The sequence below is a fragment of the Balaenoptera borealis genome (genome assembly GCF_965194805.1).
Source record: "Balaenoptera borealis genome assembly, chromosome: X".
NCBI lineage: Eukaryota > Metazoa > Chordata > Mammalia > Artiodactyla > Balaenopteridae > Balaenoptera > Balaenoptera borealis.
In genome coordinates, this window is record NC_138881.1 from 110,038,885 (window position 1) to 110,064,655 (window position 25,771).

Below are 25,771 nucleotides of genomic sequence, written 5' to 3' on the forward strand. Positions count from 1 at the left end.
CAACAACCAGCAAGCTACAGTGGTGGACACCCTATGCCAAACAACTAGCAAGAGAGAGACACAACCACACCCATTAGCAGAGAGGCTGCATAAAATCATAACAAGGTCACAGATACCCCCAAAACACACCACCAGATGCGGTCAGGTCAAGAGAAACACAAGATCCAGCCTCATCCTCCAGAAGACAGGCACTAGTCCCCTCCAACAGAAAGCCGACACAACACACTGAACCAACCTTACCAAATGGGGGCACACACCAAATACAACGGGAACTACGAAACTGTAGCCTGTGAAAAGGAGACCCCAAACACAGTAAGTTAAGCAAAATGAGAAGACAGAGAAACACACAGCAGATGAAGGAGCAAGGCAAAAAGCCACCAGACCAAACAAATGAACAGGAAATAGGCAGTCTACATGAAAAAGAATTCAGAGTAATGATAGTAAAGATGAACCAAAATCTTGGAAATAGAATGGAGAAAATACAAGAAACGTTCAAAAAGGACCTAGAAGAACTAAACAGCAAATAAACAATGATGAACAACACAATAAATGAAATTAAAAATTCTCTAGAAGGAATCAATAGCAGAATAACTGAGGCAGAAGAACGAATAAGTGACCTGGAAGATAAAATAGTAGAAATAACTACTGCAGAGCAGAATAAACAAAAAAGAATGAAAAGAATTCAGGACAGTCTCAGAGACCTCTGGGACAACATTAAACGCACCAACATTCAAATTATAGGGGTCCCAGAAGAAGAAGAGAAAAAAAAAAGGGACTGAAAAAATATTTCAAGAGATTATAGTTAAACACTTCCCTAATATGGGAAAGGAAACAGTCAATCAAGTACAGGAAGCGCAGAGAGTCCCATATAGGATAAATCAAAGGAGAAACACGCCAAGACATATATTAATCAAACTACCAGAAATTAAATACAAATAAAAATATTAAAAGCAGTGAGGGAAAAACAACAAATAACATACAAGGGAATCCTCATAAGGTTAACAGCTGATCTTTCAGCAGAAGCTCTACAAGCCAGAAGGGAGTGGCAGGACATACTTAAAGTGATGAAATGGAAAAATGTACAACCAAGATTACTCTACCCAGCAAGGACCTCATTCAGATTCGAAGGAGAAATTAAAACCTTTTACAGACAAGCAAAAGCTAAGAGAATTCAGCACCACCAAACCGGCTTTACAACAAATGCTAAAGGAACTTCTCTAGGCAAGAAACACAAGAGAAGGAAAAGAACTACAATAACAAACACAAAACAATTAAGAAAATGATAATAGGAACATATATCTCGATAACTACCTTAAATGTAAATGGATTAAATGCTCCCAGCAAAAGACATAGACTGGTGGAATGGATACAAAAACAAGACCCGTATATATGCTGTATACAAGAAAGCCACTTCAGACCTAGGGACACATACAGACTGAAAGTGAGGGGATGGAAAAAGATATTCCATGTAAATGGAAATCAGAAGAAAGCTGGAGGAGCAATTCTCATATCAGACAAAATAGACTTTAAAACAAAGACTATAATAAGAGACAAAGAAGGACACTACATAATGATCAAGGGATCAAACTAAGAAGAAGATATAACAATTGTAAATATTTATGCACCCAACATAGGAACACCTCAATACATAAGGCAAATGCTAACAGCCATAAAAGGGGAAATCAGCAGTAACAATCATAGCAGGGGAGTTTAACACCCCACTTTCAACAGTGGACAGATCAATCAGGATGAAAATAAAAAAGGAAACACAAGCTTTAAATGATACATTAAACAAGATGGACTTAACTGCTATTTATAGGACATTCCACCCAAAAACAACAGGATACACTTTCTTTTCAAGTGCTCATGGAACATTCTCCAGGATAGATCATATCTTGGGTAGCAAGTCGAGCCATGGTAAATTTAAGAAAATTGAAATCATATCAAGTATCTTTTCCAAACACAACGCTATGAGACTAGAAATCAATTACAGGAAAAAACTGTAAAAAATACAAACACATAGAGGCTAAACAATACACTACTAAATAACCAAGAGACCACTGAAGAAATCAAAGAGGAAATTAAAAAATAAGTAGAAACAAATGACAATGAAAACACGATCACCCAAAACGTATGAGATGCAGCAAAATCAGTTCTAAGAGGGAAGTTTAGAGCAATACAATCCTACCTCAAGAAACAAGAAATATCTCAAATAAACAACCTACCATTACACCTAAAGCCATTAGAGAAAGAAGAAGAAAAAACCTCCCTCAAAGTTAGTGGAAGGAAAATAATCATAAAAATCAGATCGGAAATAAATGAAAAAGAAATGAAGGAAACAATAGCAAAGATCAATAAACTAAAAGCTGGTTCTTTGAAAGGATAAACAAAATTGATAAACCATTAGCTAGACTGATCAGGAAAAAGTGAAAAGACTCAAATCAACAGAATTAGAAATGAAAAAGGAGAAGCAACAACTGACACTGCAGAAATACAAATGAGAGATTACTACAAGCAACTATATGCCAATAAAATGGACAACCTGGAAGAAATGGACAAATTCTTAGAAAAGCACAACCTTCTGAGATGGAACCAGGAAGAAATAGACAATATAAACAAACCAATCACAAGCACTGAAATTGAAACTGTGATTAAAAATCTTCCAAAAGGCAAAACCCGAGGACCAGATGACTTCACAGGCGAATTCTATCAAATATTTAGACAAGAGCTAATATCAATCCGCCTCAAAATCTTCCAAAATATAGCAGAGGGAGGAACACTCCCAAACTCATTCTACAAAGCCAATATCACCCTGATGCCAATCTGGACAAAGATGTCACAAAGAAAGAAAACTACAGGCCAATATCACTGAGGAACATATATGCAAAAATCCTAAACAAAATACTAGCCAACAGAATCCAACAGCATATTAAAAGAATCATACACCATTATACAGTGAGGTTTATCCCCAGAATGCAAGGAGTCTTCAAGATATGCAAATCAATCAATGTGATAAACCATATTACCAAAGGAAGGATAAAAATCATACGATCATCTAAATAGAAGCAGAAAAAGCTTTTGACAAATTCAACACCTATTTATGATAAAAACTCTACAGAAAGTAGGCATAGAGAGAACTTACCTCAACAAAATAAAGGCCATATATGACAAACCCACAGTCAACATTGTTCTCAATGGGGAAAAACTGAAACCATTTCCACTAAGATCAGGAACCAGACAAGGTTGCCCACTCTCGCCACTATTACTCAACATAGTTTTGGAAGTTTTAGCCATGCAAATCAGAGAAGAAAAAGAAATAAAAAATCCAAATTTGAAAAGAAGAAGTAAAACAGTCACTGTTTGCAGATGACATGATACTATACATAGAGAATACTAAAGATGCTACCAGAAAACTACAAGGGCTAATCAATGAATTTGGTAAAGTAGCAGGATACAAAATTAATACACAGAAATCTCTTGCATTCCTATACACTAATGATGAAAAATCTGTACGAGAAATTAAGGAAACACTCCCATTTACCATTGCAACAAAAAGAATAAAAAACCTAGGAATAAACCTACCTAAGGAGACAAAAGACCTGTATGCAGAAAACTATAAGACACTGATGAAAGAAATGAAAGATGATATAAACAGACGGAGAGATACACTATGTTCTTGGACTGGAAGAATCAACATTGTAAAAATGACTATACTACCCAAAGCAATCTACAGATTTGTTGCGATCCCTATCAAAATTAAAATGGCATGTTTCACAGAACTAGAACAAAAAATTTCACAATTTGTATGGAAACACAAAAGACTCAGAATAGCCATAGCAATCTTGAGAAAGAAAAACGGAGCTGGAGGAATCAGGTTCCCTGACTCCAGACTATACTACAAAGCTAGAGTAATCAAGAGACTATGATACTGGCACAAAAACAGAAATATAGATCAGTGGAACAGGATAGAAAGCCCAGAGATAAATCCATGCACATATAGTCACCTTATCTTTGAGAAAGGGGGCAAGAAAATACAATGGAGGAAAGACAACCTCTTCAGTAAGTGGTGCTGGAAAAACTGGACAATTACATGTAAAAGACTGAAATTTGAACACTCCCTAACACCATACACAAAAATAAACTCAAAATGGATTAAAGACCTAAATGTAAGGCCAGACACTATCAAACTCTTAGAGGAAAACATAGGCAGAACACTCTATGACATAAATCATAGCAAGATCTTTTTTGACCCACCTCCTAGAGAAATGGAAATAAAACAAAAGTAAGTGGGCCCTAATGAAACTTAAAAGCTTTTGAACAGCAACAGAAACCATAAACCAGACGAAAGGACAACCCTTAGAATGGGAGAAAATATTTGCAAACGAAGCAACTGACAAAGGATTAATCTCCAAAATATACAAGCAGCTCATGCAGCTCAATATCAAAAAAACAAACAACTGGATCCAAAAATGGGCAGAAGGTCTAAACAGACATTTCTTCAAAGAAGATATACACATTGCCAACAGACACATGAAAGGATGCTCAACATCACTAATCATTAGAGAACTGCAAATCAAAAGTCCAATGAGGTATCACCTCACACCATGATGATGGTCAGAATGGCCATCATAAATAAATCTACAAACCATAAATGCTGGAGAGGCTGTGGAGAAAATGGAACCCTCTTGCACTGTTAGTGGAAATGTAAATTGATACAGCCACTATGGAGAACACTATGGAATTTCCTTAAAAAACTAAAAATAGAACTACCGTATGACCCAGCAATCCCACTACTGGGCATATACCCTGAGAAAACCATAATTCAAAGAGTCATGTACCACAGTGTTCATTGCAGCAGTATTTACAACAGCCAGGACATGGAAGCAACCTAAGTGTCCATTGACAGATGACTAGACAAAGAAGATGTGACACACATATACAATGGAATATTACTCAGCCGTAAAAAGAAAAGAAATTGAGTTATATGTAGTAAGGTGGATGGACCTAGAGTCTGTCATACAGAGTGAAGACAGAGAGAGAAAAACAAATACTGTACGCTAACACATATATATGGAATCTAAAAAAAAAAAGGTTCTGAAGAACCTAGGTGCAGGACAGGAATAAAGACTCAGAGGTAGAGAATGGACTTGAGGTCATGGGGAGGGGGAAGGGTAAGCTGGGATGAAGTGAGAGAGTGGCATGGACATATATACACTACCAAATGTAACATACATAGCTAGTGGGAAGCAGCTGCATAGCACAGGGAGATCAGCTCAGTTCTTTGTGACCACCTAGAGGGGTGGGATAGGGAGGGTGGGAGGGAGACGCAAGAGGGAGGAGATATGGGGATATATGTATATGTACAGCTGATTCACTTTGTTATACAGCAGGAACAAACACACCATTGTAAAGCAATTATACTCCATTAAAGATGTTAAAAAAAAAAAAACACTACCTCTGAGTCAAAAACAAAAAACTAAAAATAGAAGTACCATATGACCCAGCAATCCCACTACTGGGCATATACCCTGAGAAAACCATAATTCAAAAAGAGTCATGTACCACAATGTTCATTGCAGCACTATTTACAATAGCCAGGACATGGAAGCAACCTAAGTGTACATCAACAGATGAATAGATAAAGAAGATGCGGCACATATATACAATGGAATATTACTCATCCATAAAAAGATATGAAATTGAGTTATTTGTAGAGAGGTGGATGGACTTAGAGTCTGTCGTACAGAGTGAAGTAAGTCAGAATGAGAAATACAAATACCGTATGCTAACACATATGTATGCAATCTGAAAAAAAAATGGTTCTGAAGAATCTAGGGGCAGGACAGGAATAAAGACACGGATGTAGAGAATGGACTTGAGGACACAGGGAGGGGGAAGGGTAAGCTGGGACGAAATGAGAGAGTGGCATGGACATGTTTACACTACCAAATGTAAAATACATAGCTAGTGGGAAGCAGCCGCATAGCACAGGGAGCTCAGCTCGGTGCTTTGTGACCACCTAGAGGGGTGGGATAGGGAGGGTGGGAGGGAGACACAAGAGGGAGGAGATATGGTGATATATGTATATGTATAGCTGATTCACTTTGTTATAAAAAAGAAACTAACACACCACTGGAAAGCAATTATACTCCAATAAATATGTTAAAAAAAAAAGAATAGAATACCTAGGAATAAACCTACTTAACGAGGCAAAAGCCCTGTACTCAGAAAACTATAAGATACTGATGAAAGAAATCAAAGACGACACAAAGAAATGTAGAGATATATCATGTTCTTGGATTGGTAGAATCAATACTGAGAAAATGACTATACTCATCAAAGCAATCTATAGAGTCAATGCAATCCCTATCAAATTGCCAATAGCATTTTTCACAGAACTAGAACAAGAATTTTACAATTTGTATGGAAATTCCAAAGACCCCCACTAGCCAAATAGTCTTGAGAAAGAAAAACAGAGCCAGAGGAATCAGGCTACCTGACTTCAGACTATATTAGAAGTTGCAGTAATCAAGACATTATTGTACTGGCACAGACACAGAAATATAGATAGATGGAATAGGATAGAAAGCCCGGAGATAAACCCATGCACCTATCATCACCTAATCTATGACAAAGAGGCAAAAATATAAAATGGAGAAAAACCAGTCTCTTCAATAAGTGGTGCTGGGGAAACTGGACAGCTACATGTAAAAGCATGAAATTAGAATACTCCTGAACACCATACAGAAAAATAAACTCCAAATTGATTAATGACCTAAGTGTAAGGCTGGATACTGTAAAACTCTTAGAGGAAAACATAGGCAGGACACTGTCTGTCATAAATTGCAGCAAGATCTTTTTGATCCACCTCCTAGAGTAAGGAAAATAAAAACAAAAATAAATTGGACCTAATTAAACTTAAAAGATTTTTGCACAGCAAAGCAAACCATAAACAAGAAGAAAAGACAACACTCAGAATGGGAGAAATTATTTGCAAACAAAGCAACTGTCAAACGATTAATCTCCAAAATATACAAACAGCCCGTGCAGCTCAACAACAACAACAAAACAAACAACCCAATCAAAAAATGGGTGGAAGACCTAAATAGACATTTCTCCAAAGAAGACATACAGGTGGCCAACTAACACATGGAAAGATGCTCAGCATCACTAATAATTAGAGAAATGCAAATCAAAACTACAATGAGGTGTCACCTCACACTGGTCAGAATGACCATCATCAAAAAATCTACAAACAGTAAATGCTGGAGAGGGTGTGGAGAAAAGGGAAGCCTCTGGCACTTTTGGTGAGAATGTAAATTGGTACAGATGGAGAACAGTACGGATGTTCCTTTAAAAACTAAAAATAGAACTACCATATTATCCAGCAATCTGATTCCTGGGCATATATCCTGGAAAACCATAATTCAAAAAGAAACATGCACCCCAATGTTCATTGCAGCACTGTTTACAATAACCAGGACATGGAAGCAACCTAAATGTCCATCAACAGAGGAATGGATAAAGAAGATGTGGTACATATATACAATGGAATATTACTCGGCCATAAGAAGGAAGGAAATTGCGTCATTTGTAGATATGTAGACGGACCTAGAGACTGTCATACAGAGTGAAGTAAGTCAGAAAGAGAAAAGCAAGTATTGTATATTAACACATATATGTGGAATCTAGAAATATGGTACAGATGATCTTATTTGCAAAGCAGAAGTAGACACACGGACGTAGAGAACAAAGATATGGATACCAAGGGGGAAAGGGGGCGGTGCGATGAACTGCGAGATTGGGATTGACTTGTATACACTATTGATACTATGTATAAAATAGATAACTAATGAGAGTCTACTGTATAGCACAGGGAACTCTACTCAATTCTCTGTGGTGACCTAAATGTGAAGGAAAACCAAAAAAGAGGGCATATATGTATACGTATAGCTGATTCAATTTGCTATAAGGTAGAAACTAATACATTTTAAAGCAACTATACTCCAATAAAAATTAATTTAAAAAAAGATTATATGAGTCTTCCACTTTTCATTACTAAAAATTATAAACATATGCAATAAGCAAAAATGTATAATATTCTATGCTATGGCTATTTCATGATTTATTTAACCATTCCCCTATTATAAATCATTTAGGCTGATTATAATTTTCCATCAGAATAAATAATGTAATTTTATTTTTTTGAGTTAACATTGATTTATAACATTATATCAGTGTCAAGTGTACATTATATTTCATATTTCTGTATATGCTACAATGTGCTCACCACCAAAATTTAGTATTCATCCATAACCATACAGCTAATCTCCTTTACCCATTTTTCCTTCCCCTCACCACTCGTCCTCCTCCGGTAACTACTACTCTGTTTTCTGCGTCTACAAGTTTGTTTTTTTTGGTTTGATATGTTCATTTGTTTGTTTGTTTGTTTATTAGTTTTCTATAATCCACATATGAGTGAAATTATACAGTATTTGTCTTTCTTAATCTGACTTATTTCACTTAGTATAATACCAGCAAGGTCCATCCATGTTGTTGTAAATGGCAAGAGTTCATCTTTTTGTAGGTTGAGTAGTATTCCATTGTGTATGTATACCACATCTTCTTTATCCATTCATCCACTGATGAGCACTTAGGTTGTTTCCTTATCTTGGATATTTTAAATAATGCCACAATGAACATAAGGATGCATATATTTTTCAGATTAGTGTTTTCATATTCTTTAGATAAATACCCAGAAGTGGGATAGCTCAGTCAAGTGGTAGTTCTATTCTTAATTTTTTTGGAGGACTCTCCATACTGTCTTCCATAGTGGTTGCACCAATTTACATTCCTACCAACAGTGTATGAGGGTTCCCTTTTCTCCACATCCTCACCATCTTTTTTTTGCCACTATTTTATTTATTTATTTATTATACAGCAGTTTCTTATTAGTTATTTATTTTATACCCTCACCATCTTTTTGATAATAGCCATTCTGACAGGTGTGAGGTGATATTTCATTGTGGTTTTGATTTGCATTTCCCTAATAATTAGTGATGTGGAACATCTTTTCATGTGGCTGTTGGCCATCCGTATGTCTTCTTTTGGAAAATGTCTATTCAGCTCCTCTGCTCACTTTTTAACCAGGTTGTTTGTTTTTTATTGTTGTTGAGTTTTATGAGTTTTTTATATATTTTGGATATTAATCCCTTATTGGATATATCATTTGAAAATATATTCTCCCACTCAGTAGGTTATCTTTTTGCTTTATTGATGGTTTCCTTTGCTGTACAGAAGTCTTCTAGTTTGATGTAACCCCATTTGCTTATTTTTGCTTTTTGAACCTTACCCTTCATGCATCATCTTTGACTTCCAGTTTCAGGTTCTTTAAAGTGAAGCGGAACTCAAGGACATTTGGAAAGCAAGCTAAGTGCATTATCCTCCTTGGGTAGCTTTCAGTTTTGTCCACAATCTTTTACATCTAATTCAACAACAATATTTACTGACCTGCCTTTATTTAGTCTTTTCAATGCATGTAACTTACTTTTCGTAGAAACAAACTTCTTTTGTCTTCATATTGTGTTGGTTAATATAATTGTATTAAATTTAACTAAAATTATACTTACAAAAACAAGTGTAACTAACACAAAGAGATTCTGGAAAAACACAACTGACTTAGTAAGATAACACAGAATTGGTGGGACAGGACCAGAACTGTGTGGACATACAGAGAGTAGCTGAGTAGCTACTAGTATTATCAGTGCATGGCCACTGGCCAGAATGTTTTGCACAGAGAAAGGAGGGTGCCTTTAAGGTAGAGAGTCATATCTTAAGGCCAGAAGAGACCAAATCAAATGGTGTTTAGCCTAAGATGCTTTTATACTCTGAGCCAGCAAAGAATGAAATGCCTACTGGAAGTTATGGTGAAGGAGATATATAAATATATATAAATATATATATATATATATATTTTGCGAGTATATCAGTGGACACAGTATCAAACAGACCTGGCTTTGCCTCTCAGCTCTTCCAATTCCTAACTGTATGATCTTGGGTAACTCACTTCACTTATTTAGTACTCAAGTTTCTTCATGTGAAAAATGAAGTTAATAATACCTATCTCAGTGATTTGTTTCAGGGATTACATAAAATATTGGGTATAAAGTACCTGGCACATGATACATGCTTAGAAAATGTGAATATCCTCTCTTCCTTTCCTCCTTACAATTTTAGACCCTGAGGGCAAAAAAGAACATTAATTCTGTTCCAAGTCATCTGGAAATTTGATGTTAGTTTCTGTTGTATAACAAAGTGAATCAGCTTTCACTGATTCATATATAAATCATATATATATATGTATACATATATCCCCATATCCCCTCCCTCTTGCACCTCCCTCTCGCACTCCCTATCCCACACCTCTAGTGGTCACAAAGCACCGAGCTGATCTCCCTGTGCTATGTGGCTGCTTCCCACTAGCTATCTAGTTTACATTTGGTAGTGTATATATGTCGATGCTACTTTCTCACTTCATCCAAGCTTCCCCTTCTCCCTACCCATGTCCTCAAGTCCATTCTAAAATAAGGAAAGAAGATAACTTGAAAATAAAAATTGATGTAGAAGAAAGAGTGGTAATGAAGAATCAGAGGAAACATTTAGCTCAAAGTAATTTAATTTTGTATCAAACATGAAGAAAAATAAGAAGTTTCTTAAGCATTTTCTGTGTAGTTCTTACCCAGACTGGCCTTGAACCTTATAGAGGAGATTTTCAAGAAATCTATCACTTCCATTTTTCTTAGGCAATAGATAATGCAGTTTGACAAAAGAATTATCACCATGTAGAAAACTGATATGGCCTGGTCTTGATCCAGAGAATAGTTGGAAGAATGTCACATATATATAAATGTAATGGACCCATAGAAGAGAGTGACATCAGTCAAATGTGAAGATAAAGCGGAAAAGTCTTTGGATTTGACTTCAGCTAAGAAGATTCTCAAGAGAGTGGCAACGATGAACATGTAGAAGACAAGAATCATCTGGATGAAGCCCCCAATGAAAAAGAACAAGTAATTCATTATGTGGGTGTTTGAGAATGAGAGTATCAAGAGTGGAGAAATGTCACAAAAGAAGCTCCTGATGATTTGGGCTCATAAACGTCAGATAAAATGGTTGGACTTCCTAAAAACACAGTACTGATAACTCCATCACTTGTTGGATGTAACAAACCTGGGACATGATTACAGGATAGAGCAGGGGATATCTGATTGTGAGGTAAAGTACCTAGGCCAGGGAGGATGGAAGATAACATTTAATACAAAGAGCAAAATGTCAGCATTCGAATTACAGAGCAGGAAAAGAAAATGGTCCTCTTTCTGCCAAAATTTTCACCAGCACCTTTGAGTCTGTGACAGGGGAAAAACAGAAATCAGTGAAGGATAAACTTTAGAGGAAGAAATACATGGTAATTTGGAAATTGGACAAATGTTGATAAGGATGAGTGAGCCAAGGTTTCACAACAAAGGGCACTTATATACTGAGACAAGCACCCCAAAAGGGAACACTTGAAATGTGATCACATAGATGTAAAACAAATTTTGTCAGCAAGCTGTCATTCTTTTGGGCATCCCTCGTCACAACTGCTACATCTTATTAGCTCAACAGCAGGATATTTCATTAGTAAGAATATCAATAGTTAGAATTTCTGTACACACACACAGACACACACAAACACACACAGCAATCTATGGAGATATGTAGAATATAGACTGCTGCTTAATAGAATAGTGCAGGCTGTCTTACTTTGGGCTGATATAACAAAATACCATATACTGAGTGGCTTAAAAAACAAACATTTATTTCTCACAGTTCTGGATGCTGGGAAGTCCATGATCAAGATGATGGCAGATTCAGTGTCTGGTGAGAGCTCTCTTCCTGGTTTGCAGATGGCTTCCTTCTTGCAATATCCTCACATGAGAGAAAGAGAAGGAGAAGGAGAAGGAGAGGGAGAAGGAGGTGGAGAGAGAGAGAGACAGATAGACAGAAACACAGACAGAGATAGAGATCTCCTATCTCTTCCTCTTGTTATAAGGGCATAAATCTCATCATGAGGGCCCCACCCTCGTGACCTTTCTAAACCTAATTGCCTCCCAAATTCCCCACTTCCTGTTACAATCACATTGGGGACTAGAGCTTCAAAATATGAATGAATTTTGGGGGTACAAACATTCAGTCCATAGCACAGATCTTTTTTTTTTTTTGTAACAAGGCTTCCTCTCACCAGACCTATCTGGAAGCCAGAGGGCACGGCTACTCCACAGTCTGTCCCAGCCTCTGGGACAGACAACAGAGCAGAGAAAGAAAGAGTGAATTCAAGGGGCACAGAGACATCCATAGAACAACACAGCTAAGTGAAAGGAGCAAGTTCCAAAGCAGTATCTATCAATATTATCTGACACCTATTTTTACATGAATATTATATAGTACTATACCTGGGGTGTAATATCACATTATGGTTGATTTCTAAATAGTTTTTACTTTTATCTATTTGTTAAACTTAATAAAATGAATGTCATTTAAAAAAAGAAAAGAATTCCAAATATTACATATAGTTTATGGCCTTAAGACGATGACGTAAAAGGCCTGGATGGAGAAAAAGTTAAAATATTTACAGGGGTTGCTTTTGGGTTATGAATGTGTACGTTTATAGATTTAAAAAGTGGTTATTTCTGGGGGGCAAGTGTTGTAGTTTTGTTTTTGTGTTTGCATCTTAATTTTTCTTTCTTTCAAAATATTATAAAGTGAACATATGTTTTGCTATGATAAATCCAGAAGATATTCAATAAGTAGGTTGGAAGAGAGGAGAATAGACAGGTCTATGATGGAGAGAAGAGAGAGAATAAATAATAAGAATCTCCCTAAATGGTCACACTGTCCTTCATGGGGGTTGGCATTCTCAGCCCAACTATATAGATCTGCAGATTTTATTCAAATGTGTAAAATCATATTATGATTCTACAAGCTCCTTTTGCTCTAAAATTCCTTTTAAAGAAGAAACACAATTCTTATCTAACAGACCTCATAACCTGCAGTAATAGTCATGAGACTGAAACTGAGCAGGACCCTGTCGGGCCCTCCCAGGTACAAATCCTTTCTATGTTCCCTGTTTCTTGTTCATAGCACAGATCTTTATTTCTGGGAACCTGAAGCAGAGACCCTCCTTTAGATCTCACGTGGAAAACAGTGATTAAGTTGGTATGTGATGTCAACCAGATCAATCTATTGTCCCAATATGTTAGCTGCATAGCCTCTTACATCTCCTATGTAGAGCACAACCTAATGCTTTGCATGCAGTAGATGCTTTGAGAAATTTTCATACTCTTTGGTTATGTAATCCAACTTTTGGGACAGTAACCCAAAAATAATCCAAAAGAGGGAAACAATGTTTAGTACAAAGTAATGAACTCTGAAGGCCACTGCATTTTTAAACTCACTTGTATTTTTTGTATTCCAATATGCAGTTATGATTGCTTGGTTTCTGAAGTTCATTAGCTCATTCCATGTACATTTACTGAGGACCTTGCCTAGGCCACACAACATCTTAATTCTGGTAGCACAGACATGAACTGTACAATTGCTGCCCTGAAGGAGCTCACAAGTTAGAAGTGGAGATAGCCATGATACAGGGTAAGAAGTGCATATAGGGAACAATATAAGCACTGAGTCCAGATATGTAGTGACTACATCTGCTGCCTTTGTGTAGGACTTTGGGATGTAGTGGCTTAAGACTCCTCAAAAGCTCAAACTGGAATTCAGATTGCTTTGGAATGGTACCATTCTGAGGCAAAAGAGCTGCTAATTCAATATGACCATGGAATTGAAATTCTGTATGTCCTCTAAGACCTTGTCACACAGTGCCTTCACACACAGTACCCTACTTACTTCTGCTAAGATTTTACAGTTTCCAAAGGTACGTGTTTGCTTAAGATTAGGCAGTCTGGCACCCCCAGAGAAAGTGCCCCTCAAGCACTGGACATTCACAAATGCATTTTTTAATGCTAGAAACAGTGTACACACAAAACCATGGAGATGAACCAATAGTCCAGAGCATGGAAATAACCTACATTCTTGTGAATGGATGGAGCACAATGCTAAGTGGAAAAAAAAAAGATACATTCACTTTGTTTTTCACAGAGGTCAAAGGGTCTTTGCTAACACTATCACAGAGGTCAATTAATTTAATCATGCCTCTAAAAATGATGTTTTATGTTGTTATTTTAAATGGAGAAGATAAAAATTCTTGATTCGAAATCTCATAGGCCAATCAAAGAAAGCACACCTTAGATTCTAGTATCTCAAGAGAAGTTCTCAATCACAGCTGCTCCTCAGAATCCCATGGGCTGATACCAGGAAGGAACCCATGCTGGATCTACTTAATCAGAATCTCTGCATGTGGGTCCTCATCACATGTTTTTGTGTCTGGAGGGTGATTAACTTTATTGAGGTATAATTTTCATCCATAAGTGCAATGTAAGTGTAATTTCATCCATAAATACAAAGTAAGTGTACACTTCAGTGAGCAGGGACAAATGTATATACTTGTGTAACTATCACTCCACAATCAAGATATAAAACATTTACATCACTTCAGAAAGTTCCCTCCTACCCCATCCCAGTCAATCTGTTACATCGTTGGCACCAGGCAATCACTGATCTGTTTTCTTTCACTGTACATTAGTTTGTCTGTCCTGGAATTTCACACAAGCAAATTCATACAGTAACTAGAACATATCATTTTTAAAAGTCTCCACAAGTAATTTTGATGGACAGTCAATGTTGGGAACCACTGATATAGAGGCTTCCATAAAGGAAGGAGTCATGATGACCAGCATGAGCTGGACATAAGCCAAAGAGTTTAGATTCTAAAAGCATATGTTTATTTAAATTATGATTTCAAAAATCACCCTTATAAAATTCCTATGGTTCAAAACTAAAGGCCATGAAAAATTATTGGATGAAAATTGAAATTTATATTTAACTACATGAAAACCTATTATATATCAATTACTATATAGCTAAGTGACACATCTATTTCTCAGATTCGTTGTCAAATGCCCAACATCCCCCTCTAACTTAAAAAAAAAATCTTCCTCAATAGGAAGTCATCTAGGTACCAAAGTACATTATTTAGCAGTATAAGACTACAGTGTGGAAGGGGAATGAGGTCTGGGGTTGAGGATACATTTTAATAGACTCAGTCATGAGCACCATAACAGGGCTTGCTGGCATGAGCTGAGTCAGTAAATATGTACACAAGACCAGCTACTGGTTGTCATGGAACAATGGTCTGGACTCTGCCACTGTCTCCATGGGTTTCTGCATCTTTGCTCTCAAGAGTCCCCATTTACAAATGAGATTAAATGAGATGCTTTCAAAGGTTACTTCTGACCTCAACATTCTGTGATCTCTTTTAGTAAATTTCTTGATGGAAATACTGCCTAACACAAATGCTCAATGTTAGTTTGTACTGTAAGAGGAAGCTAAACAAAACTCTCACTGGAAGAGTTTGTGAGGTCAGGTTATTCCAGTTCCTAGTGTGACCACAGCGCCTGTGACAGGAATAAGACTTCAATGTGGGTTCTCTATTCTTGGAGGTAAATGTGTTCTTTGAAGGTTATGTTGTATATTATTTTTAATATTTCTTTGGGAGCCATGCAGAAATTCTAAGAAGATGCCAAACTTTATTTGAAGAAATTATATCATCAGGCAGTTACCTTGGATTTACATCTTTTTCCTTTTTGCCACACAAGAAAGATCTACAGAAATGAATTAGTTCAAAGTTTTGAATGTGTATAGGCAAGAGCATTTTCCCCTCTTTTCTCTTTATGAACCACTCACATAATAGGCATTTGAAATCTAAATCCAGATTAACTTAACAGATCTTTCTAGAGTATCCATAAACTCACCAGGTCATGAAATTCATATACAAGAGAAAGTCTATGTAACCCACAAAACTGTACTTCTATTTAGATAGCCATCTCAGATGTCTGTTCAGAGCAAAATAAGGAGCCGATCTAGATAATGTGCTGGCTTAAGGAAAAAAAACCCCTGTATATGCTTAAGTCACAATGTAAAAACTACATATAAATGATGGTGGTATTAAAACATTACCTATATCCATTCTGGTAAGAATCACTCACAACTCTATTAAAACCAAAAAGAATGCTTGATGGAATATATTCCAAAATAATGCTTTGTGGAAGGTCAAGAAAATATGGTTCCATTGAAAACTGCTGGAAATATGGAAGCATATACATAAATGTAAGTTTATTAAAGTGTTAAATATCTGAAATGCAGGACTTTCAGAAATACTGTGAATAAGACTTCCCAAGTAAAGGGACATTCAAAAAATCATAGACATTTCATTATGAACATGGACACCTCCTCACAGGTAGAGAATGTGAAGTGCAGAGAAGGTTAAGGGTAGTTTCCACTCATAAAAGAAAGAAGAATGAGGCAGACATTTCAGCTTAAAGGGCACCCCAACTTTATGCTGACACGCTGGAAAAAAATGCATACCCACAAAGAGAAAATAAAGACGCTAAGGGAGATGGAGTTAGAAGCAGGGACCAAAGTAAGAGGATGCAAGTGCTCAGTACTGGTCCCAGCGGACATTATGACTCTGGGCATGTGGTGCGAGTACCCATTTATCTCTGCCATCTCTCCCTGCCCACTCATGCTCAGACCCTCTCTAGAGAAACCCCTGCTCTTGAGAGAAAACCCTAGATCATGCTCTCTACAGTAGAAAGACTAATCCCAGCGCCCTGGGACTCCTGGGAATTGCTGGGGGTGAGCAGGAGAGAGGTGGGGAGACAGATGGAAGAGAGGGCGGTGAAGGGTGTAACTGTTAACAAAGGTGACACCAGTGCATTCAGCTAAAGGAGTCTGGTACAAGTGGGAGAAGTTGGGGCAGGAGGTCTTCCCTCTCTTCCTGCATCTGTGTGGGGCTGTGCTGGTGACTGCCACACTTTCAAAAATGTCCTGTTGCAAACAAGTGCCAGTGTTCTTGCTACACTAACAAGCTAAGTGACGCAGTGGACAAAGCAAGGATGCTGTTCCTGGCTCAATCTCTCTTCGACAACGATAATTTGCCACGTCAACTTACCTTGCCAGGCATGAAGCATCAGAGGATTAGCTATTAAAAGAAAGACATTTTCTTGCTCATTACAGCCTACAATGCAAAATGTCCAGAGATGTAAAGAGTTCTGTTTTCACCATTAAAGTAGAAATTATTTCCGGCAGCTTTGGGAGAAAATGCAATTATTTTCCTTCCTGTCACAGAGTTTCCACACTCACCTAGAGATGAGCGTACCCTATTAAAATGGCCTCATCTTTCTTTGAATGATGCCAATGAATGATCTTCCCTGACCTGTGGGGGGGGGCTGGTCCCTGAGCCCTCACCCCTTGGGATGTGGGGTCACCAAAGGCAGAGGTAATTAGACAGCACTGAGTCATTACCACTCACATCCCCTAGCCGCAGGAAGAGGAAACTTTTCACGGAGGAAAATGAACTCTTCAGGCAGAGTCCACTCATTTTTCCAATGACCAGAACCCACTCGGGCCAGACTGCCACAGGCTGTGTCAGTGCTCTACTCCTGGAGAAGTCTAGTGGGCCCCCCTAGGAAACGTTACACTTTGGGTCTGCTTAGCCACAGCTCTTTCCCCCTCCTAGCCACCACAGAGAAAGAGGGATACCTGTAGCTCCACCTACACGAATCAGAGCTCATTGGCGGTGGTCACATCTCTCCGCCAGCTTGGTTGTTGAGTGAAATTGGCCCAGGTGGCAATTTGCCTCCCTGAGCAACTGATTCACTCGGCTTTGATCTGGCCACTGGGCTGGCCATAATCTCAGCCCGTGCTTCAGGCCCTCTTCCTCTTGGTTCCAAAGAAGAACCCAGTGAGATAGTGTGGCTATCTCAGTGCAATCTCGTCCTCATAAATTCAGGATCAACATTCTAAAGATGACACGTTTGCACCATCTGGCATCATGAACATTCGTATCACCGCCCAAGACAGATATCCAGAATAGATAAGTCAAGAGTCCTTCTCTCTCTACACACATACCTTCTTACCATGCTTTTTACTTCAGGATGTTTTCCATAGTTCAGTGAAAGTTCAGTGTTATGATATAAGCGTAGCAGTGAAGTATTCTGATTTATATGTTTTTTTTAAAAGATTGCTCTTGTTGAAAGTGGAAAATAGATTCAAAGAGAAGGCAAGAGAAAAGTTAGAGCTGCACAGAGGTTCCGGGCAATATATGATAGTGTGAGAAGGGTACCTGGAGAGACAGGTTTCTATACAAGACAAATTTTGTAGATGGAATACACAGTATTTGCTAATGAATTTTAAATAAGAGGTATAGGGAAAAGAGTATACAAAGATGACTCTCAATTTTCTGACTTGAATAACCAATTTTACGAAGATTCCATTTTTGGAGATAGGGAAAATTATACTTGTGAACAGGTTTTGGGGTAAAAAACTTGTATTTCCATCAAACAACTAACTTTCTGACCATTCTCCTCCACTCATAAATCAAATCTAACAAGTCAACTCCATCTTGTTAAGGCCAGCCAAGCACGACCAGTACTCCCAAAGGATAGTCCTATGTTCTCATTTTTGTGTGGTTCCAGCATAGATTGTGAAGGGAATAAGCCATCATACTGGTAATTCTTATACAATGACAAATATCTTCATGCAAAATTCAATCCACCATCCAGAAATTTCCAATTAATAAAACAGTAGAATATTATTTGGCCTTTAAAAAGGAGATCCTGCCATTTGTGACAACATGGATGGCCCTGAAGAATGTTATGCTAAGTGAAATAAGCCAGATACAGAAAGAAAGATGCTGCATAACCTTACTTATATGTGGAACCTAAAAAACTCAAATACATAGAAGCAGGGAAAGAAATGGTAGTTACCAGTGGCAGGGAGGTGGGAGAAATGTGGAGATGTTGGTCAAAGGTTAAAAAGTTGTAGTTATATAGGATGAATAAGTCTAGAGATCTAATGTACAGTATGATGACTATAGTTAATAATACTGTAGTGAGTACTGGAAATTTGCTAAGAGAGTAGATTCCAGGTGCTCTCACCATACACTCAAAAAAATGGTAATTGTGAGAAGGGAATGTTAATTAGCTTAACTGTAGTAATCATTTCACTATGTAAAAATCAAAATATCAACTTAAATATATACAATTTTTACTTTTAAAAAAATGGATGTTTGAGCAATATTTTTAGATGTTTGAGATTTTTCTCTTTTGATCCAGATATTTCATGCTGTAGACCATATCCAAGGAAAGTTAAGCATTGTGTGGTCATTCTAAAAACCACTTAGGGTAAAAAGTTTTCTTCCTGGAACTTTCATATAGTGAAGGATCACAGTTATTTGACCACCTCCTTCACCAAAGATGCAAGTGCCACAACCTCAGGCATCTGGGCATATTGTTACACTTTTCCATGTCAAGGGAGGATTTGTCAAGGCTGTCATTCTTTAACACATGTAATAAAAATGTCATGATCTGCTTCCTTCTTAAGCAAGAGACAAAGCCTAGGTTGCCATGACAACAAACAATTTAATAAAAAATAGAAAAATTCAATTAATCAGTAAATCAGTCAATCCTTTCATTTCCAGAAGGATCAAACAACTTACTGGGCATAGTGTGACATTCTTTTAATGTCTTGAAGAGACAACCAGAATTTTTACAGCAAATTTTAGTATGATATACGAATAATTGAAGCAAAAAATTGCCTTTCAAGTTTCCTGTTTAACTGGATATTTCAAATAAAAATGTTAATGTTGCTGAAATGAGTTGATAAATGTTCTCAAATCCCCATATCACTTGACACTTCTTGGCAATTTAAGTTGCCTTCATATTTCAAGCTCATAATAGTAATGGAAATCAGACCTGCAATAACAGAGGTTAACTTTCATCACATGAGAACCCAGTTTCTTATCACTGATTAACAAAGTATAACATACAAACAATGACTGTAGGACGTATATGTGAATTGTAACTCCTATCATGTAGTTGTGTTGCACTGAGCCAGTCATAGTCCCTTATTCTCACTTTTTTTTGGCAACAATATGCATTTGTTAAATGATTTTTAAGGATTTAGAGTAAGTTTGTAGTTGACATGATGAATCTTTCTGTGGCCAGGATGAGGATCTGTTTGTCTATTTATCTTTCTCTATCTAAATCTGTCCAGTGAGCTATTAGTCTATGATTAGAAAAAAAAAACAATTTGAGGCAGATCATAAAGCTAAACATAATACAAGATACATATAAAACTATTAGTAAAGTTAATGTGCAAAGTTTATGTAACAATCTGTGTACTATGCTAAGAAATGACCCACAAATTTGGCTCAGTCCCACACAGTAGCAAAAGCAAAGGAGGAAATACAGTGACAAGAGCCATAGTGTTCACAAGAGTATTATGAAAGAAAATTTTCATGAGAGATAGTTTTTTTTGGGTAGCAAATCCAGAAAGAAATGTATAATGTGGGTCTTTATAAAATTGGAAAATATAGAGAACAATGTCCTCAAAAGCATTCTGTCAGTAAAATACAATAAGTAGCTAGCTTCATAGGACTCTTGATGATATACCTCAATGCAGGCTGATAGCATTTTGTTAAAGGGCAATTTCATTAAATAATTCTGCAAAAAGACAAAATAATGTGGTCTAAATATACATCTCTCTGATGATATAGCTTGATTTCCAAAGTATAAATCTGGAGAAGTGAATGTAATGTATTTCCTTTAAGCTATTCTGTGTATCCTTTCCCCCCACCCCCCGGCAACTCAGGTTTAGATAAGATACAAAAATTAAGACTCTACTTTCTGAAGACCAATTGGGGTAAAGATTTTCCAGTTTTCCAATTAAGGACAGACTAATAAGTTTTAATAGTTGCTTAAACAGCTTTGAGATAGATATCACATCATGAAAATTACACAGTGTAATACTAATTTCTGAATGTATGGCCACATATTGAATATTTTCTCAAAAAATGAGCAAATGAGCTAAAAAGGTCCCAAAGTTCTGTGACATGATGCAACGTCTTTTTAAAAATTTCTAACCTTTTCAATTCAGTGGTGTTAAATGTAAAATATATTCATAAGGTTATGCAACTATCACCACTATCTAATTTTAGAACATTTTCGTTACCCCAAAAAGCCGTCAATCCCCATTTTCCCACCTCTCCAGCCACGAATTATCTGTCTATAGATCTGACTATTCTAGCCATTTCATATAAATTGAATCATAGTATATGTGGAGTTTTGTGACTGGCTTCTTTCACGTAGCATAATGTTTTCAAGGTTTATCCATGTTGTAGCATATATCAATGCTTTATTACTTTCAATGGCTGAATAATATTCCATTGTATGAATATACCAAACTTTGTTGAGTCATTCATCAGTTGACAAACCTTTGGATTTTCCCAGTTCTGGGCTGTTATGATTAATACGGCTATGAACATTCATGTACAAGTTTTTGAGTATATACCTAGAAGTGAAATTGCAGGGTCATATGTTAACTCTATGTTAAACTTTGGCCAACTGTAAAACTGTTCTTAAAAGTGATTAGGATTGACATAAATACACTACCATGTGTAAAACAGATAGCTAGTGGGAACCTGCTATAAAGCACAGGAAGGTCGGCTCGGTGCTCTGTGATAACCTAGATGCGTGGGAAGGGGGTTGGTGGGAGGGAGGTCCAAGAGGGAGGGACTATATGTATACATATAGCTGATTCACTTCATTGTACAGCAGAAACTAACACAACGTTGTAAAGCAATTATACTCCAATTAAAAGAAAGTGAATGCAACATTTTACATTCTCACTAGATATGTATAAGATTCCAATTTCTCCACCCTTGCCAACACAGTATTGTCCATATTTTTATTATAACCATTATAGTGGGTGTGAAGTCTTATCGTGATTTGGATTTGCACCTCCCTCATGATCAATGACGTTGAGCATCTTTTCATGTCCTTACTAGCCATCTGTATATCTTCTTCAGAAAATAACGAGTTCAACCCTTGGCTTATTTTTAATTGGATTATTTGTGTTTTTATTATTGAGTTGTAAAATTTCTTTATATATTCTGGATACAAGTCCCTTATCAGATATGTTATTTGCTAGTATTTTCTTTAACACTGTTCATTGTCTTTTTCACTTTACTGATGGCATTCTTTGAGAACAAATATTTTCAACTTTGACAAAGTAGAATTTATCCATTTTTTTGTTGTTATTGTGCTTTTGGTGTCATAGCTAAGAAACCGTTGCATATTACAAGGTCATTAAGATCAACATCTAGGCTTCTATCTAAATTTTTTATAGTTTAGCTATTACAGTAAGGTCTTTTAATCAATTTGTAACTTTTGAGTTAATTTTTTTAGATGACAACAGTCCAACTTCATTCTTTTGCATGTGGATATCCAGTTTCCCCAGCACTGTTTGTTGAAAAACTACTCTTTCCCCCATTGAATTCCCTTGGCATACTTGTCAAAAAATAAACTGACCATAAATGTGTGGGTTTATTTCTGGATTCTCAATTCCATGCCATTGATCTATATGTTTGTATTTATGCTAATACTACACTGTCTTACCATGACTCAAGCTGTGCAATAAGTTTTGGAATCCAGAAGTGTGAATCCTCCAACTTTATTATTCTTTTTCAATTGCTTTGGTTGTTGTGGGTCCCTTGTACTTCCATATGAATTTTAGGATCAGCTTCTCAATTTCTGCAAAAAAGCAGGGGGGATTTTGATAAGGATTGCATTGAATCTATAGATCAGTTTGTGGAGTATTGCCATCTTAACATTAGTCATCCAACCCATGAACCATTTATTAGGGTTTTTAGAAATTACTTTCAGTGATATTTTGCAGTTTTCAGTAGTAAGTCTTGCACATATTTTAAAAGTTCTTCCTAAGTATTTTATTCTTTTTTTATATTATTGGAAATGGAATTATTTTCTCGTTTTGTTTTCAGATTTTCATTACTAGTGTATAGAAATACAATTGATTTTGTACACCGATCTTGATACCTGTACTCTTGCCAAACATATTTACTAGATCTAATAGTTTTTGTGTGCATTCCTTAGTATTTGAAATATAGAAAATCATATCATCTGTGAATAGAGGTAGTTTTACTTCTTTTCCAACTGGGATTCTATTTTATTTTACTTTCTTCCATAAATGCCCTGGCTAGAAGCTTCAATACAGTGTTGAATAGAAGCACAGAGGAAATATGTGGGCTTTTTATAATGCCCTTTACTGGGTTAAGAAATTTCCCTTCTATTAATATTTTGTTGAGTGTTTTATCATAAAAGGGTGTTGGATTTTATCAAATATATTCTCTGTGTCTACCAAATGATCTTGTGAGTTTTGTCCTGTTCCTCTTAATGTGGTTTACTATTTTGATCTATTTTCCTATGTTGAATCACTCTTCCATTCACGGGATAAACTTCATTTAGTGATGCTGTATAATCCTTTTTATACATTGCCAAATTTGATTTGTTAACATTATGCTGAAATTTTTTCTATCTACATTCATAAGGGATATCAGTAGGTAGTTTTCTTTGTCTACATTGATAGCAGGGTAATACTGGCCTCAGAATGAGTTAGGTAGTGTTCGCTCTTCTTCTATATTTTACAGAATTTGTCAAAATTTGATGTTAATTCTTCTTTAGATGATTGGTAGAATTCACCTGTGAAGCTTTTGGTCTTGAGATTTCTTTGTGGGGAGTTTACTGATAACTAATTCAGTTTCTTTACTTGTTATAGGTATGATTAGATTTTCTCTTTCTTCTTGAGTCAGCTTCAGCAGTTTGTGCTTTTCTATGAATTTGACCATTTTGTCTAGGTTACCTAATTTATTGGCATACAGTTGTTAGTAATATTCCCTTACAATCATTTTCAGTTCTGTAAGGTTGATAGTAGTACCACCCCTTTCATTCATGATTTTAGAAATTTGACTTCTCTCTCTTTTTTGAGGGGTTGTACACAAAAGATTTGTCAACATTGTTGAAATTTTTGGTTTCATTGGTTTTTCTCTCCTGTTTTTCTATTCTATATTTCATTTATTTCTGTCTAATATTTATTTTCTTTCCTCTGCTTGTTGTGGGTTTATTTTGCTCTTCTTTTTCCACTTTCTTAAGGTAGAAAGTTAGGTTATTGATTCGAGATCTTTTTTCCCCAGCTCTATTGCTCTATTGAGATATAATTTATGTATGTATATATATAGAATTGTATAAGTTTGAGGTATACGATGTGATTACGTGATGTTAATATATATTTTAAATGTTTATGACAATAAGGTTAGTTAACATATCCTTCACCTCACATAATTACCATTTTGTTGTTGTTATGGTGAGAACATTAAAGTCACTCTCATAGCAATTTTCAAGTATAAAACTCAATATCTTTAACTATAGTCACCATGCTGTACATTAAAACCCTGGAACTTACTCATCTTATAACTGAAAGTTTGTACTCTTTGACCAACATATCCCCATTTCTGACACCTCTCAGCCCCTAGCAAACACCATTCTACTCTCTGCTTCTATGAGTCTGATGTTTTTAGATTCCATATAGAAGTGACATCATACAGTATTTGTCTTTCTTCTTCTGACCTATTTCACTTAGCATAATGCCCTCAAAGTCCATCCATGTTTTTGCAAAATGCAAGATCGTTTTATTTATGGCTGAATAATGTGTGTGTGTGTGTGTGTGTGTGTGTGTGTGTGTGTGTGTGTATCTCACATTTTCTTTATCCATTTATTCATCAATGGATACAAGTTGTTTCCATATTGTGCTACTGTGAACAGTACTGCAATGATCATGGAGTTGCATACATTTTTTCGAATTTGTGTTTTCATTTTCTTTGGGTAAATACCATTGACCACAAATGTGAGGATTTATTTCTGTACTCTCTATTCTGTTCCATTGGTCTATATGTCTGTTTACTGCCTGCACCATACAGTTTTGGTTACAGTATCTTTGTAATATATATTTTGAAAACAGGAAGTGTAATACCGCTAGCTATGTTCTTCTGCTCAAGACTGCCTACTTGTGGTCTTTTATACTTTCATACATATTTTAGGATTGATTTTTACAATTTCTGAAAAAATGCTATTGGTATTTTTTTAATTGAAGTATAGTTAATTTAAAACCATACTATAGAGGAGCCTCAAGATGGAGGAAGAGTAAGATGTGGAGATCACCTTCCTCACCACAAATACATCAGAAATACATCTACAGCTGGAACAACTCCTACAGAACACCTACTGAACGCTGGCAGAAGACCTCAGACCTCCCAAAAGGCAAGAAACTCCCCACGTACTTGGGGAGGGCAAAAGAAAAAAGAAAAAACAGAGACAAAAGAATAGGGATGGGACCTGCACCAGTGGGAGGGAGCTGTGAAGGAGGAAAGGTTTCCACACACTAGGAAGCCCCTTCGCGGGCAGAGACTGCGGGTGGCGGAGGGGGGAGCTTCGGAGCCACGGAGGAGAGCGTAGTAACAGGGGTGCAGAGAGCGAAGTGGAGAGATTCCCGCACAGAGGAACGGTGCCAACCAGCACTCACCAGCCCGAGAGGCTTGTCTGCTCACCCGCCGGGGCGGGCGGGGGCTGGGAGCTGAGGCTCGGGCTTCTGAGGTCGGATCGCAGGGAGAGGACTGGGGTTGGCTGCGTGAACACAGCTTGGAGGG

The 25,771-nt window shown here is 36.7% G+C and overlaps 1 protein-coding gene across 13 annotated transcripts in view; it reads right to left on the reverse strand.

Moving 5' to 3' along the window:
- Nucleotides 1-25,771, reverse strand: part of IGSF1 (immunoglobulin superfamily member 1) — a 453,756-nt gene that overhangs the window by 199,477 nt on the left and 228,508 nt on the right. For 10 of the 13 annotated variants that reach the window (XM_082377828.1, XM_082377823.1, XM_082377819.1 and 7 more), the window contains one exon: nucleotides 11,867-22,805. The exons of 2 other annotated variants lie outside the window; for them this stretch is intronic. The gene's annotated coding sequence lies outside the window, so the exon portion shown is untranslated. The remainder of the gene's footprint in view (nucleotides 1-11,866; nucleotides 22,806-25,771) is intronic. One more of the 13 variants, XM_082377813.1, reaches the window with a different exon arrangement.